Genomic DNA, 17,336 nt, shown 5'->3' with positions numbered 1-17,336 from the left:
GATAAAAATGTAATAAATGAGAAAAAAATCCTGACAGGCTCATGTGATGTCTCGGTGCAACCTGTGAAAGACTAGTTAAGATTCCATTCTGAGCATGTGATTTAATCCTCTTGCCTCCTTCAGCCTGGGCCTCTGTCTCCTAGTGCTACTTAGGGGTGCTGGCCTCTTTCCCACCTCGGCTGGAAGGGAGCTGGACATTCGGGTACTGAGCTGTCCTCAGGGCTTAACACACCGCTCACTTCCCTTTTTTCTTCCCCTTTTTATAGAGACTATCACAGGTTGTTATTCCGTATTCTTTAATAAACACCGGCTTTTCCCTTCTCCCCAGGAGGGCAGAGAGAGACCTTGTGTGTACAGGCTTTTTTGGGGTGAGGGCACCAACTAGCTCCCAGATCATGACACAGAGACTTAGTAGTCATGACACAGAGACTTAGTAGTTATCATGACACAGAGACTTAGTAGTTATGAATGCTCGGCCTTATGTTTGTTTCTTGCTAGCTCTTCTCACTTACCCTGTTTCTCTTCATCTACATTTTGTCTTCTTCGTAGGTCCTACTCTGTGTTTGCTGGCTGGTGGCTGCCTGGCTTCTGGCCCTGAGCATCTCCCTTGTTCTCTCCTCATTCTCTCGTTCTAGATTTCTCTTCCTACTTGTTCTCTCTGCCTGCCAGCCCTGCCCATCCCTCTCCTGCCTAGCTATTGGCCGTTCAGCTCTTTATTAGACCAATCAGGTGCCTTAGGCTGGTTAGGCGAAACAAATGCAACACACCTGTACATAATTACACACATGCAGCAAACCAAATGTAACACACCTTTATACAATTAAAGTAATATTCTGCAGCATAAACAAATGTGGCACGTTTACATAGTTATATTCACAAGACTTGCTGATTTACTCTCTATTAGGTGCCTAGCACAGGATCTGCCATTGTCCAGGCTTCTGAAACTCCTGGTGAATGAGAGTGACTGAGTCAGAGTCCACCAGAAAGTGGGCAGCTCAGCTGAGGAATGCGCTTCACAGTTTGGGCTTATTGAAGAAGTCGTGTAATTTTTGTTGTTGTTGTTGTTTGTTTTTCAAGACAGGGTTTCTCTGTGTAGTTTTGGTGCCTGTCCTGGATCTCACTCTGTAGACCAGGCTGGCCTCGAACTCACAGAGATCCGCCTGCCTCTGCCTCCCGAGTGCTGGGATTAAAGGTGAGTGCCGCCGCCACCACTGGGCAAGTTGGAGTAATTTTTAAAGCAGAATAACTGAGGACGGGAGGAGAGAGGCAGGGAGAGTCTGCAGCAGCCCATCTTGGAAGCTACCGGGTAGGATTAGAGGAAGCACCTGGTTCAGAGGAAACACTTTCCATTCCTCTGTTCAGATTTCAGAGACATTGGCCTGCCCCATTGCAAGGGTTGGATTAAGGGTGGGCCCTTGTCCGAACAGGGTTCCTGCACTTAGCCTCAAGCAGCATCTTCCCCTTGCTCGTGTGCATGCCACCAGAAGCTGACCTCTAGGTTAGTGACTTGTGTGTGGCCTGTGGTCAGGACGCCGGATCTCCTCCGCAGAGGCCTTGGCTGCTCATGTCTCTCTCTCTCCCCTTCACTTGCATGAGCCAGTGCTTTGCCAGTGTGTGTAGGAGGGTAATCTGTTGGGCACATATTTGCTTGTAGCCACGGGTACTGCCAGAGCATTGTGCCAGGTGGGCAGTAAAGAGGGCTCCAGGAAGTTGTGGGAAGGAACTGTGGTTGCTTCCTGGGGGCAAGAGCCTCCCTGCTGAAGAGACCACAGCTGTGTGCAGACTGGCAGTTCACCTTGGCTGACTCGCTTTCTTCCTCAGACCCACTTCAGATGAACTGGGGAGTGCCCGGCTGCCAGAGCCCACAGCTCTGCGTCTGGGTCTCTGTGTTCATGCCCCAGGGAGACAGAAACTTCCATCTTCCCCAGACTCTGACCAAGATGGTGGGTAAATTCCATCCACAGCTCTATGATTTAGAAGAGAGAATTGGTGTGATATACTATCTGCATAGAAGAAGGGGACTCTGTCTCAACCAGGGCCTCAGATGCCAGAGAAGAGGTATTCCTCTTGTGTGGGCCTGGGAGGGCAACTGAGTGTTTTAGTTAACTTTGCCAGCTTGATGCAAGGTAGAAATATTTTGGAAGAGAATCTCAGTTGAAGAATTGTCTAGATCAGAATGGTCTGTGGGCATATCTGTGTGGTGTTGTCTTGACTGTTAATTGATAGGAGGGCCCAGCCCACTATGGGCGGCTCCACTACCTAGGCAGGTGACTTTGAGCGGTACAGTTGAGTATACATCTGTCTGCTAGCCAGCAAGCAGCATCCTCCATGGTTCCTGCCATCCTTCTTTGATTGGGAAGTGAGTTTCTTAGTTGGAGGTATACTATGTGGAATAGGGAGCAGGCCTGATATCAAGTTCTTGCCTTGACCTTACTCAGTGATAGCCTGTGATGTGGAATTGCAGGCCAAGGAAACCTTCTCCCTTGTTGCTTTTGGTCAGGGTATTTTGTCATAGCAACAGAAGTGACACTAGGACAGTGGGTTTGGCCCAGGGCTCTTGGGGATGCTAAGCAGTGGTACCTCTGACTGTATCCCTAGCATGGGATTGGTCCAGGACTCTTGGGGATGCTAAGCAGTGGTACCTCTGACTGTATCCCTAGCATGGGATTGGTCCAGGGCTCTTGGGGTGCTAAGCTACTGCCTGTATCCCTAGCCCGAGAGGAGAGGAGGTGTCTCCTGAAGATCAGGATGTGTGTTTTCTGGGAGACTTGCAAGTCTGGTTAAGAAGGCCTCAAGGGCCTGGCGTGTTAGTGCACACCTTTAATCCCAGCACTCGGGAGGCAGAGGCAGGCCAATCTCTCTGAGTTTGAGGCCAGCCTGGACTACAAAGCAGTTTTAAGACAGCCAGGGCTATACAGAGAAACCCTGTCTCAAAAAAAAAAAAAAAAAAAAAAAAAAAAGGCCTCCAAGCGTGTATTTCAGTGACACAGAAGAGAACACAGAAGAAGATGTGGACATAGATAACCAGGGACCTGTGTGACTTGGTGGGTGCCTTGGCATGACAGTGGTGACCAGGAAGGAAGTTTTAGTGGAAGCTGACACTGAGAAAGGCTTGAGTGTCTACAAACTTAGTGTGAGGTTGAGTAGTTGCCTTGTCCTAGAAACCTGCAGCGCAAATAATGGAGTGGGTCGTTAGCATTGGAGGCAGAGCCAAGAAGGAGGGGTCATATGGCCCCCAAGGAGAACCCCTCTGGGATTTACTCTGTGTGGGGCCTGATCATGGAAACCCATAGAAAACATCTTAATTATGATGGAAAGCTCAATAGAGAGCAGGCGATATTTTGGCACATGATATCCTAGTGAGAGTCCGTCTGCTAGAACTAGGCAGAACTAGGCAGATTTTAAAACAGACCCTCTGGCAGACTTAATCAGGCATGCAGATGTTTGTGTAAGGTAGACTATGTGGAAACGCCTTATGGAGAGCAGGTGGGGGCCGGGGGAAGGGGTTGAGGAGAGGAGAGGTGCATGTGCTTAATGATACCAAATAAAAAGCCAGGAGTGTATCCTCCTGCCAGGGTTTGTATTGACTTAATGGTACTAAATAGGCAAAGGCCGGTATCAGGGTGGCTGAGGTGAAAGCTGTCCAGAGGGTTAGCAGGAATGAGCAGACGGTCACCGCAGGCTGGCTCCACCGCAAAACTCGTCAGCTGACTGAGTATCTCCTTCTGCCTGCCTTACTGTTTCCCTAGAGTTAAAATGGTGGGAACGCCGCCCACCTGGACCCAGGAGCCACCTTGGTGTCCTCAGTGTCAGATGCTTGTGAGAAATCACTTCTTGGGCTGGGCGGTGGTGGCACACGCCTTTAATCCAGCACAGGGGAGGCAGGAGGATCTCCGAGTTCGAGGTCTACAGAGCAAGTTCCAGGACAGCCAGGGTTACAGAGAAACCCTGTCTCAAAAACAAAAAAAAAAAAAAAAAGACTTTTTGGATGCCGTTTCTTTCACAACAGCGACTCACTTAGGGGAGTGTACCAAGATTGAACCCAGGACCTAGCACAAGCTGAACATGCATTGGCCCTTGCCCCTACTTCCGGGCGAATTGGCGAGCACCAGCTGCCGATCCCTACACATATAGAGAGGAGAAACGTTGAGCAGTACCCACCCAATCACTTACTAATTTGATGTACCTCTGGGTCTCCATCTACCTCATGCCCTCTACAGAGTCAGAAAGCCCAGCACCCGCGCTCTGGAACGCGGAGGAGATGTCCTCAGGGAGAGGGGAGCTGCTGCCCCAGAGAAGTTCAGACGTGAGATCCAGTGGAAACTAGTCAGGGTAGTGTAGAAAGCCCGGGGGAAGGAGGTGCTTTGTTCTAATTTCCCAGGGTAGACCAAAGCCTGCAGGAGTAGGGTGAGTACTGTTCCATCCTGGTGGGGAGGTTAAGTAAAGCAGGAACATTAATTTTTTTTTAAGGCTAAAACTCCCAGCAGAAATGACTATTGATCATGCTCTGAGCCAGAGACCAGACTCATTTGTTCGACTTGGCTTTGTCTTAGGCTTTGACTGTGATTGAGAGTGTGTTCCTAGGAGGCCTAATAGTCTGAAGTGAATTTTATTTCGGGAGATCTGGTTTGTGGTCCCAAAAATCTTAGAGAAGGAAAAAGACCCACCACACAGCGGCTGCATTACGCAGCAGAGGTGTTTTGGCAGCCAGCATTGTAAGCCCAGGGCTGAGCATTTCTTGGGGCAACGGTCAAGGGGCCCCTCCAAAGGATTGCATGAGTTTATGATGCTCAGGTGTTAATCTTTAAAAATTAAAATTGAACTTTTTCTGTTTTGATCCATCGCTTTGAAGGAACACTGGAGAGTCTGCAGCTTTAACTGTTTCTGAGCTTGGCTGCTGTGGCCTGTAGGCACGTGGTATCTGCAGCTGCCACTGGCTCCTGCTCACCCTGGGCTGCCTCCCTCAGTGCTGTAGTGGGGTGCCCCGGCCTTGCACTCCACCGATGAGTGAACACGCGGCAGGCACCCTGTGGCTCCGTGAGTGCTGGGTGACATGGGTGGTGCATGGCATGCTGAGGAGAGACGGTGTATTTTTAGTCTCCTGTTTCTGTTTTAGGAGCTCACTTATACAAAGGCTTAAGTTGATATTTAAAGGAGAAACTAGAAGGTTCCATTTCCGAGTCTTTTTTTTTTTTGAGACAGGGTTTCTCTGTGTAACAGACCTAGCCGTCCTGAAACTCATTCTGTAGACCAGGCTGGCCTTAAACTCACAGAGATCCACCTGCCTCTGCCTCCCAAGTGCTGGGATTAAAGAAAGGTGTGTGCGCCACCATCCGGCCCATTTCCTAGTTCTAATGTAGTCTGCAGTGTGTCGAGGGGCTGGTACCTGGGTTCAGGCCTTAGGCTTCACTTTCACCTCTTAGGGCCCCGTCAGCCTCTTCCAAAGTGTGATGCTGGACTGAGGGATGGAGGAGGGAAGTGCAGTTGATGTTTCCTGGTCCTGCCTGGCCCACAGTCAGGACAAATCTCTCTCACCCGCCAGTCCCGCAGCCAAGTAAACACAGAGAGACTTATATCACTTATAAACTGTATGGCTGTGGCAGGCTTCTTGCTATCTAGTTCTTATATCTTAAATTAACCCATTTCTATTAATCTGTAAGTTGCCATGTGGCTTGTGGCCTACCGATATCTTAAACATCTGCTTCTCAGCTGTGCCTGGCAGCCTCTCCTAACTCAGCCTTCCTCTTCCCAGAATTCTCCTCTCTGTTTGTCCCGCCTATACTATACTTCCTGCCTGGCTACTAGCCAATCATCACTTTATTTATCAATCAATCATAGCAACACATTTTCACAGCATACAGAACATCCCATAGCAGGGAAGCACCCTGGCAGACAGGCAAAGAACCAGAAACTGTCTTTAGACATGATGGTTTTTTACTGTAATCTCAGCACTAGAGAGACTGAGGCAGAAGGATTGCTGTGAGTTTGAGGCCAGTCACCAGTCAAGAGACACAGTGGGCCCCTGTATCAAAAAAAAAAAAAACCAGAAAAAGTAAAGTGTCATCTAATATGTAACTGCTGCGGTGATTTCAAGCCGGTTCTTTGAGGCTTGTTAAAGGACTCTAACAGACTATTCCTGCCTTGGGTTAGGTGGGTTGGTTAGGTGGGTTGGTTAGGTGGGTTGGTTATCCAGCAGTTCCACAGGACTGACGGATGACACTTCACGTTAGTGGTTGTGTTGATGGAATGACTCGGCAGGCCCAGAGTCTCGTAGGAGTCAGCCTTCAGTGATCTGAAGGCAGCGCTCTGACCACTAGACCACCCTGCAGCTCTAGTCTTCAGGGGTTCTACAGTCATGAAGCCTGGAAAGACTTTGAACTCTATCTAGCTGAGGGTGACCTTGAACTCGGGATCTCCTGCCTCTACCTTCCAAGTGCTGAGGTGCAGGTGCCTTTGAAGAGTCTGAGGGCAAGTGTTTGGATACCTAGGATAGCATTAAGCCTGAGTTCTTAATTCCAAAATGGTTAAGTAGATTCTTTTCTCCCAAGCTAATAGCTTATAAATCAGTGTATCGGTTTTCCCTCCATTTCCTCCTTCCCCTTCTTTTTAACTTTAAGAAAATACTTACGTATATTTCAGAGTTTCAATTTGTTTTTTAATATTTTTGTTACTTTTTTTATGTCTAGTAAGTAACCAGCTGTTTTCCCTTCTGGGCTTGGTTCCAGGAGTGAAAACACTGTTCGTGAAACAGGGAGACCTGAGGAGAGGTCCACTTCCTAGCGGGGCAAGGCTAGGTGCACCTGTCCTTGAACCCCTGGCCACTAGGCCCTGTAGCTCAAACCTTAGCGCCTTTGTGGAGACAGTGTCACGTGAGCTTGGCCCCTGGCCAGGGCCTCAGGGCATTTTCTCTTTCCTGGCTTCCTCAGTTTCTCTTGACAAGAAAGATTGTCCCTCTGACTTCTCATAGGACTTCTTTTGGGTTCTCTTGGGTTCTCTCTTCTTCCTTCTCCTCTTCTCTGTCTTCCTGTTTACCTTTCTTCTTCATTCTGCATCACTCTGCTCACGGCTTTTCTGGCGGTGTCGTAATTCTTGCCTGAGTCTGAGAGGACCAGGAGGCCTGGTGCTCCCAGTGGTGGGACGGTGGCCAGTGGCACCTACTCCTTCCTCCGAGTCTTGGGGCTTCAGCCTGCCCTTTCCTGCTCGAGTCCGCCCACCTGCTGTGGCAGCCTCCAGCTGGCCTAGGCCCCACCCTTGGGCGGCTTGTGTTGTGTGATGGTGAGCCCTGCTCAGGAGTGTGCTCTGGCTTAGTCTCCCCTTTCCAGTTTTGCCAAAGGCAGTAAAGACGAACCGTTGCTTTCAGAAAGACCGTTCTAGAGGCATCACAGTGTATGTCCGAAAGCTGGTAGTAGGTGACATGGTTGGAGCAGAGCCCTGTCGCCGGAGCCAGCCTCCTTCACCCCGAACCGCTGCGATGCTGAGGAGTAAATGTAGGGCAGGGCTCCTGCTGGGCAAGAGCTCCACCACTGAGTTCCATCTCCAGCCCCGGAATTTAAGTCAGGGGTCCGCTTTTGCTGCTTACCTTTTCTCCCCCAGTGGTCTGGGAGTCAGAAACCTGGCTCTTAAAGGGAGAAAGTGCTCCTTTCTTACTACTTCTGAGGAGTCCTTAGCCGTTGGCCACACACACACACACACACACACACACACACACACACACACACACACACACACACACACACACACACACACACACTGGGCGTATCTGGGAGGCAGCACTTAGGAAACTGGATCTCTTCATTGACAGAGCCCTCTCCTGAGCTGGTAATGCAAGCTGTTGGTAATTACAGAAAACCTACCGTGAGACTCATCGAAATTTAATGAAGAGTCAGCACTGTGGATTTTAAATACAGAGGGAGTCGGGCCTTGGCCCTTAATTGTCCAGGTGCAGACGACTTCCTGCTGCACTAGGTACGCCTTCAGCTGGCTTCCCTTGCTCTGATGCCCTCCCTCATCCGTTTGACTTGCATCCCTACTACACAAACTTGTTAATGAGAGGCTACCAAAATGTGTGGGTCAAATGCAGAGGTTGTATCCCCTTTTTTCCCCAGACAGGGTCTTTTCTCCCACTCCTCTCACTCTCTCCCTCATTTTATATTTTGTCTGTATGAATGTTCTGCCTGTATGTATATGTACTGCATCCCTGTCTGGCCCACGGAGACCAGAAAAGGGTGCTGGGTCCCCTAGAATGGAAGTTATGGACAGTTGTGAGCTGCCATGTGGGTGGTGGGAATTGAACCCGGGTCCTCTGGAAGAGCAGCCAGCGCTCCTAACAGCTGAGTCATCTCTCCAGCCTTCTCTCTCTTGTCACTTCAGCAAGTTGCTCCCAGAGTAGCCTTGAACTTCTGGAGCCAAGAAAGTCTCCCATCTCTGCCTTCTGAGCCACTGAGACTATAGGCACATGCCATTCTGCCCAGGGGATTTGCAAGAAAACAGTAACATGTGGAAAACAAAAAACTTGGCACGAAACCCAGCCAGATGACCAGTGCCTCTGCCCTCTGCTTTTCATGACTCTGCCTCTGTTGAAGGTGCGTTGCCCATCACTTTTTTTTTTTTTTTTTTTTTTTAGTTTTTCGAGACAGGGTTTCTCTGTGTAGCTTTGGAGCCTGTCCTGGAACTCAATCTGTAGACCAAGCTGGCCTCAAACTCAGAGATTCGCCTGCCTCTGCCTTCCGAGTGTTGGAATTAAAGGCGTGCATCACCACCGCCCGGCTCCATCACTTCATTTTGTAGGTGTGTCAGCACGTGCTAGTCTCCAGATCTTATGCACATATGCTATTGTAGATGCCGAAGGTATTTGAGACGAACCTCTTTATTTGCTCGGTGACTTACACTTTATAGGCACACTGTTCCGTGATTTACTAGGAAGAGTGTCTGTACTACATGTACTTTTGTGTGACTCGAAAGGGTTCCAGTTAGGATAATGGGTTTGAGACAGCTCACAGTCATTCATTTTCTAGACTTGTAAGGGAATTGTCAAATTACAGTAAGTAGAGTTAGAAATTATTCTTCAATTTTCTCAGCAGATTGTAACTTCTCCTTTTGTACATCTAGTCATCTTGGAAATAATAGTGCAAAAGTATCTTTTTCTAAAATGGACTATTTTCCAAATAGAATGGTACCTTTGGGGTTAGAAAAAGTGGCAGCAGGTCGTCCGCCAGAACCCAGCAAGTCCTCAGTTCAGCTCCCACTTTGGGAAGAAGTCTTCAAATTACCACATGTGTGAAAAGCAGATTGGTAACTGGGTGACTTGTAACGAAAGTGACATCTTTAGAGCCACCAGTCATTTTCTCCTGGGCTCTGTAGAAAATGGGGGTGATCACAGCAGGCTCCAGCCAGGCTTGGGGGAAGTAGAAAAGTCATGTAATTTATATGATAAGTACTTTTTTTTTTTTTGCTTTTGATAGCTTGCTAAGTAAAGTAGTCCTGGCTGGCCTTGAACTTGCAGTGATCCTCCTGCCTCTGCCTCCCAAGTGCTGGGATGTTTAAATTGTCATGTTTGAAAAGGCAGAGAGTAGAGAGTTAAGAACTTGTCAAGACAAAAATAAAAAGTAAAACTAAACACTGGGAGGAAAAATAAATGTACACGTGTTTTTCGAGTATGTTAACCTTTTTTTTTTTTTTTTTTTTTTTTTGGTTTTTCGAGACAGGGTTTCTCTGTGTAGTTTTGGTGCCTGTCCTGGATCTTGCTCTGTAGACCAGGCTGGACTCGTACTCACAAAGATCCACCTGGCTCTGCCTCCCAAGTGCTAGGATTAAAGGCGTGCCCACCACTGCCTGGCACGGATGTTAACCCTTTTACACTGTCTAAGACCTGGTGTGGTGAGGGTCTGGAGTGAGGAAACCATTACCTTTTGATGTAGAACAGCTAAGTGGCTAGAAAAGCCTGCCCGGGAGGGAAGCTTCTGTGGAGATGTGCCTTGCATCTTGAGTGATGTGCTCAAGTGTTGAAGACTCAACATTAATTTGACCTTTGATGGGAAACTGGATAAATAATATATCGCAGAGTGGGAGAAGCTCTTTGTGAACTACAAAAGGCTGCAGAAGGGAACCTGTCCATGAACACAAAGCAAACCCAAGATCAGAATCCCCAGCAAAGTCCCTGCTCACCCACAAGCCTGCTGGCTGGCTTCAGGAGCTGAAGCTGGAAGGTCTTTGTGTTGGGCACTCCAAAACGTGAGAGCTCTGTACCCACAAAAAGATGGTGTGAGCTGCTGGCCTGGCTGCTTAGTGCTTCTCCTGAAAGACAGTTTTGATTCCAAACAAACTTGCTAGGAACCTTACTCATCGGAGGCAGCTCCGAGAAACCTGAGTTTCCTGAAATAACCTAGTTTAAAATTCTGCTGCTATGTTAGTCACTGTGACGAAATACCGGAGGGAGAAACTTAAAGGAGAAAGGGTTATTTTTGCTCACAGTTTCGGAGTTTAAGTCCAAGGTTGGCCAGCTCCCTTGCTTTGGGCCTGAGGTGAGGCAGACTGCTACAGCGGCAAACTGAGAGGCTGCTTGCTCACTTGATGGAGGCTGTGAACGGGGTGGAGGTTGGGGGTGGGGAAGGGGTATAGATGGGGGTGATGGGATGGGGGATGAGTAGGGGTGGGGGTGGGTGGAGTGGGAGGAGATGTGTGTGTGGGGGGGTAGGATGGGAGGGGGTTGTTGGGTGGGGTTTGGAAGAGAGTACATCTGCTCTTGTCCAGGCCAAAACCCTCCTGCAGTGATTTATTTCCTATGGTTAGTCTCTAGTCCTTTTGCCTTTTAAAAAATTTACTTAAATTTTATTTTTTTATGTGTATGAGTGTTTTGTCTGCATGTGTGTGTGTGTGTACCACATGTGTGCCTGGTGCCTGGAGAGGCCTTGAAAGAGAGTGTCAGATCCTCTAGAACTGAAGTTACAGACGGGTTGTGAGCTGCCCTGTGGGTGCTGGGAATTGAACCCAGGTCCTCTGGAAGAGCAACCAATGCTCTCAGCTGATGTGCCAGCTCTCTAGCCTCTTGCCTTTTTTTTTTTTTTTTTTTTAAAGGTTTTTTTTTTTTCCGAGACAGGATTTCTCTGTGTAGCTTTGCGCCTTTCCTGGAACTTGTTTTGTAGACCAGGCTGGCCTCGAACTCACAGAGATCCACCTGGCTCTGCCTCCCAAGTGCTCGGATTAAAGGCGTGCGCCACCACCGCCCGGTGCTTCTTGACTTTTTAAACAACAGATCTCAGTTTGTATCCTAGACTGACCTAGAACTCACTGTGTAGCTCAGGTTAGCCCCCCAAATCACCGTCCTTCTATCGTAGCTGTCCCAGTGCTGGGGTTATAGATGGCACCTTCATATCTGTCCTGTTGAACAATGAATACATCAAGGGATTACTCTGTTGAGACATTAGAGCCCTTATGACTCAGTTACCCCTCACGGCCACACCTCTGAACACTGCTGCCTTTGGAAGCAAACCTTCAACGCATGAGCCCTTTGCGGGGCCACTTCATATTCAAACCATAACAGGTACCCCTTTAATGAATGTCAGCTTCTAGGTGGGCAAGATGGCTTAGCAGGTAAAAGCATTTGTCACATACCTCTGGGAACCCGAATTCAATTCCTGGAACCCAGATCAGAAGATGGATGTGGTAGCTCACATGTATAATCCCAGCCCAAGCACCCTATGGCAACATAGGATGCAGGGACAGGAAAATTGGCCCGAAGCTTACATTACACACGTGTGCGTTGGCACACACAAAATAAAATCTTTATTTCTTTAAAAATCTTTGAGGCCACTGACCCATTTGAGACATGTGTATCCCATGTGTGTACAGACCAAGTTTTGCATGTATTTAGATGTTCAAAATCACTGATTTAAAATAGACAGGAAGTTTGAAGAGAAGGTTGGAAAGGCAGTTTTCTGTGTGCAGATCACAGTTTTCATTGGAGGGCAGAGCATTCATTTGGCATTGTACTCATGGGTCATTGGATGGCCCATTGGACCTGTAGCCAGGCTTCATTTTGGGAGAGTCGTGCAGTCTACGGAAGGGCTTCTAGAAAATGGACCTCTCCACTCTCTCCAGGACCCAGGGTTCTGTGTTCCCTGTAAGGGTCATTTTGTCCAAGGGTGGTTCTAGGATATGTATTTGAAACGGTAACACTCACTGTATACTCACTTCTCGGGTTGCTCCTGTGCTGGTTTCTCTGTGTTGAAAAGATGTTGCAGCCCTTGACCTGTGAGTGCTAGCCCCAAAACTAAGTTGTCAGCTAAACTGCTTTTTCTATTAGTTATGGATGAGGCATTGCATGCTTTTACTGTGAATAACACAATTTCAGAAATCTATTTGAGAATAAAATGTGTTGTAGGTAGGTGTGGAGGCACATGAGCTGCATAGTACCAGGACAGCCTGAGCTACCCAGCCAGGTCTTGATTCAAAAATTGTGGAGGAAGGGGAACAAGGAGGACTTGGGATGTAGCTCTGTCGGTAGAGAACTTGCCTACCATGCCCCAAGACCTGGGTTCAATTCCCAGCACAGTATAAACTATATATATAGGCCTAGTGTAGCACAGGCCTATAATCAAAGCATTTGATAGGTAGGTGGAGGTTGGAGGATCAGGAATTCAAGGTCGTCATCTGCTAAATGGCAAGTTTGAGGCCAGCCTGGGCTACATGAGACCCTGTCTCCAAAAACCAGTGTCTTATGAAAACTGCAATGTTAGGCTTTGCCTTCCACGTTGTAGCCCTTTGCTCATCTTGCCGTGGGCCTCCCCTGCTAGGAATAGATGGCTTCGACACACACGACATCCTGAAGCCACAGGTCTAGGGCCCAGGTTCCTTGTGGACCCCAGTAGGTAGCTGTCTGCAGAGGTTTGGTTTTCCTGGCGGAGGCGTGAAATGTTGCCACCACCCAGGGCTGCCCTCCTTTCCTGGGAGGACCCTTTGCTTTGCTGCTGTCCTGGAAGTGCAGGGTCCTGAAAGGAATGCATTTTCACAGGAGCAACGTTTTCATGGTGCTTCGCTGCCTCTCTTGGTCCTCTAGAGCTGGCCCGAGCTTAAGTTCTCCTTCCCTTTCTCAGAGCGACTATGGTGTGTTTCTTCTGAACAGTCTTTATTGCTGACACTCACTTTCTAAGATGTGCTGAACTGTATTTAGGGTCTTCTTTTCCTCCCCTTCCTTCTTCCCTCTCTCCCTTCCTTTCTTGTCTTTCACTGGAACAGCCTCGTGTAGCTCAGAGTGGGTTCATACTTGCTGTGTTGTTGAGGATCCTCCTGTCTGTGTCTCCCAAGTGCTGGGATTACAGGCGTGTGCCCCCAAGCCCGATGTATTTGGAATTTTCTTAGGAGGACACAAATAGTTTATTTACGTTTTGTGTGCAGTGTTCATTTAGTCAATTGTCCAGTAAATAAAGTACCTGCTGTGTGCTGACTCTGGGACACAGCAATGGATAAATAGATTTCTGCCCACAGAGGCTATATTCTTGAAATTTTTTAAATTACATTTTTGTTTATTTATAGTGTGTGTGTTGGGAGGGCATGCCACCTGTGTGTGTGTGTGTGTGTGTGTTTGCGTGTGCGCATGCATGCACACGTGTGTGTGTCTGTGTGTGTTCGCGTGCACGCATGCATGCACACGTGTGTGTTGGTCAGAGGACAACTTGTAGGAGATGATATTCTGCCACCATGTGGGTCCCAGGGTCGAACTCTGGCTGCCATGCTTGGCAGTGAGCACCTTGACCAGCTGAACCATCTCAGTGGCTGCCTCCCCTTCCTTAGGGATCTGTTCTTGTGGGGCAACAAGGGATAACAGGTGATAAGCATATGACATGATGCCAGATAGCAGTTTTCTCAGAAAGTAGTGTAGGGAACAGGGAGGCTGCTCTTTCGGGGTAAGGCAGTGAGGAGGTAACACCACCTGAGCAGCCGTTTATACTACAACAGACTCGGAGTTAACTTCTTCTGGGGTCTTAGACTTCCACGGGGCTCCTTTGGAGCTTGTGGCAAATTCATTGGAAAGACCTTTTTTTCCTTTTGAGGCTGATCCAGTCAGATCTTTCTTTTCCCTCATTGTCAGTTTCCTGTGGCAAGAATGGAGGAGAGATGGAGTTGCTGACCACCTGGCTGGCTGCCTGGCCATGCTCAAGGCAAAAGCAAGCAGCTTCTTGCTCTTTGGTTGCCTTTTGAGCGAGGCTGCTAAGCCTCTGTCCGATATTCTGTGAGCCCGGGCAATGTTAGCACAGCAGCCCTCAGCAGCCACTCCAGGAAGAATGCTTTCCCCGGAGTGGACCCGGCGTCCAGAGACCAGGTGACCTGAGCCACAGGGCCGGGGCGCAGGATCCGGATACAGCTGCTGCTGGCCTGACGCTCTTCTGAATATTGTTTTAAAGCATCAGTGCTTTAAATTCAAATCACAAAAATGACAGCCTGCCTTTTATGTAGCAGTTTGTTCTGCTGGTAGCACTGACTGTCTGAAGCATTTTCCCATGTGTGTGACTTTTGATCACCCCCACAGGTCTTGGGACCCATCAGTAGACAGAATTTGTTTAGAGCTGGAATTGGCAGGTTGGTGGGCGTCAGTCTCCTGTAATCCCCGCAGCGCCCTATCATTACTGGCTCTCTGCTTGCGGGGCTCCCACACCAGCTCTGCTTCACAGAGCAGGAAACAGACTAAACCAGGACAGGCACTAGCCATGCAAGGAGAAGCCCACATCGGGGGCTTCCATGGAACCCCTTCCATACCCACGCGCTCGGAGGTGGACGTGTCCCATTTTGCGGAGGAGACACGGGAGGAGGCTTGGGGAGATTTTGTGACTTGCCTGAGGGCACAGCTGGTGAGGGGCAGAGCTAGGGTGGGTACGGAGTTGAAGTTGGAGCATGCATCTCTCTTCCGCTGTGTCAGACACTGACCTGACCAGTCTCAAGCCACGTGACCCTTGCCCCTGTGACTCCCAGGTCCACCCGCTTGCACTTGAGCACACCGCTGTCACCTTTGCCACTTCCGAGCTGGGTGCTGGGGCATGGGTGGGCAAGGGCCGTTAGTTATCGCAGCTGCCTGTAAAGTTAACAGTCGGCTTCGACACATTTATTGGCAAAGAGCTCGTATGCACACACACACACATACAAAGATGTCCATAGAAAAGATGGCGGAGGACTAGTTGGGTATGATGGTGCATGCCTTAATCCTAGCACTCAAGAGGCTGAGGCAAGAGGATTGCCACCAGTTTAAAGCTTTCTAGGGTACGATAATGAGTACCATGTTCACCAAGACTGTCTCAAAACAAAACGTAATACAACACAACATGGAGGACCAGTGTGCCTCTATTGCAGTGGCAAATACAGCTTCAAACACTGTCTCCCACGTACTGACTGGTTACTGTTCATCCCTCCTTTGCCGTGACCTTCTCGCACCCCCTTTTCTGTGTGGGGCACGGGAAGGTGCCATCTGTAAAGACCGCGTTACATTTCCTGCGAGCACACATAGAATCCTTAGTTGGCAGTTTGAGCTGTTAACCTTCTCTGGCCTGGCAAGGACTTCACCTTGCAGCATTATTTCTTGAGAAGAATGTGTTGTGAGTCTGGCTTAAAGAGATAAGCCGCGTTTGGAAAATGGTTTTGTAAGTGAAAGGGAGCTTGTTTACCCTTGTCTCAGTGGGTGTGGGTTGGAAGCTTGCTGTAGGCGTTTGGTAGAAAACAAACATTTGGGTTTTTTCCCAACTTGAGTTTACATTTTGATCCAAATTCTATAAGTAATTATAAGTAAAACTTACAAAGCTTTAGGGTAATTATCATCCTTTGAACTGACTAGGTGAATCTCTTCAGAGGCTGGAGCATGGGCTGTCAGCATGGCTTAGAAGTTAAGAGCACAAACCGCTCTTGGAAGGCACCCGAGTTTGGGTCCCAGCACCTACACTGGGTGGCACACATTGGCCTGTCTCCAACTCCAGGGAATCCGATGCCTTCCGGCTTCAGGACACTGCACTCACTTGTATATACATAATTAAAAAAATACAAATAAAATCTTTATTTTTAAAAAAGAAACTATAGCAGAAAGGATTGAATTAACAAAAAAAAATGTTCTTTAAAATTCATGGTTATCTGGATGTAGTGGCACACGTCTATAATCTCAGCCCTTGGGGAAGCTGAGGCAAGAGCATTGCCTTGAGTTTGAGGCCAGCCTGGGCTACAGAGTGAGACCTTGTCTCGAGAGGAGGGGACGGACGGACAAAAAATCAGGAAAAAAAAAAAAACACCAAAACCCAACAACTCACTAAAGTTATCTTGAGGCTAAGAGAGTAACTACTTAATGCCAGGAATAAGGAAGACTTTTCAAGTAGGCAGGCCAGCATTTGGCCTCCCTGGCAGGCCATGGCACACACAGGTGCTTACCTTTCCTGGTCTCTGGCTCTGGGAGAGGATGCTCAGACCTGTGTGGTTTCCCTGTCCTCTCGTCCTGGCTGTGAAGTCTTCGGCGAGTCGTGCAGTTTCCCGGCCTTGTTTTCCTTGTTTAGGAAATGGAAGGCAGGGTTTGTCGCATGGTAGCACAAAGATGAAAGAGTGAAGTGTTGGGATATGAGTCTTCAGTGCGAGGTCCCTGTTTCAGCCCTAACCGAAAAGTTTGAGTGAGTTAGTGTTGCTGGGTGATTCGGAGACCTAGTGCTGCTGTGTAGAGAACAATTCTTTTCCCGCCTCCATTTCCAAGTTTCTCGTTTGCTGGTGAGATTCAATTAGGGTGCCAGAATTTAAAGAATTTTATTATCAAAAGTAGACAGAATTGACTTTCTCTAGAGAGATATATTTTATGAAGTCTAACATCTCCAAAGTGATGGTGTGTGTGCACGTGTGTGCAAGCGCGCACGCGCTCTTCCCACTTGCACTATGTCATTAATGTTCATGACTTGAAGAAACTCTTCATAGTTCAGCATGAGGTCTTTCTATTAGTTTAGGACTCCAGGAACCACTTCTCTTCCCTGGTAATATCAGTTACTGAATCAGAACCTTGAGCATCTTCTGATACCCACAATGTTGAGGTCACCAACAGTCTCAGACTCCAAGATGTCTCAACCCAACCTGTTGCGTTCTTCTAAAACCTCATGGACGGCCCTCTTAATTCTGGGCCCCCATCTTCCAGCTTCTGATCCCAGTGCCTAGGCTCCATCCGCAAGAACAGCCCCTTTCTTCTTTCGCATCCAGCCCTCCAGAGTGGCAACAGTGTTTTTGTCTACATGGGCACACCTGATCCAGGCTGTTAGGCCCTCGCACTGAAGTGTGTAAGAGGCTGGCTGATCTCCTGAGCTGAGTGAGGAGTCTGAAGTTCTCATCTGGTC

At 48.4% G+C, this 17,336-nt stretch overlaps 1 protein-coding gene across 6 annotated transcripts in view; it reads left to right on the top strand.

Moving 5' to 3' along the window:
• Positions 1-17,336, top strand: part of Tex2 (testis expressed 2) — a 140,773-nt gene that overhangs the window by 21,953 nt on the left and 101,484 nt on the right. Inside the window, exon 2 of one of the 6 annotated variants that reach the window (XM_076543573.1) lies at positions 8,371-8,582. The exons of the other annotated variants lie outside the window; for them this stretch is intronic. The gene's annotated coding sequence lies outside the window, so the exon portion shown is untranslated. The remainder of the gene's footprint in view (positions 1-8,370; positions 8,583-17,336) is intronic. 6 annotated transcript variants of the gene reach the window in all.

Source organism: Peromyscus maniculatus, chromosome 8 (assembly GCF_049852395.1).
Source record: "Peromyscus maniculatus bairdii isolate BWxNUB_F1_BW_parent chromosome 8, HU_Pman_BW_mat_3.1, whole genome shotgun sequence".
In the NCBI taxonomy this organism is placed as follows: Eukaryota; Metazoa; Chordata; class Mammalia; order Rodentia; family Cricetidae; genus Peromyscus; species Peromyscus maniculatus.
This window is presented reverse-complemented; position numbering and strand designations above follow the sequence as displayed.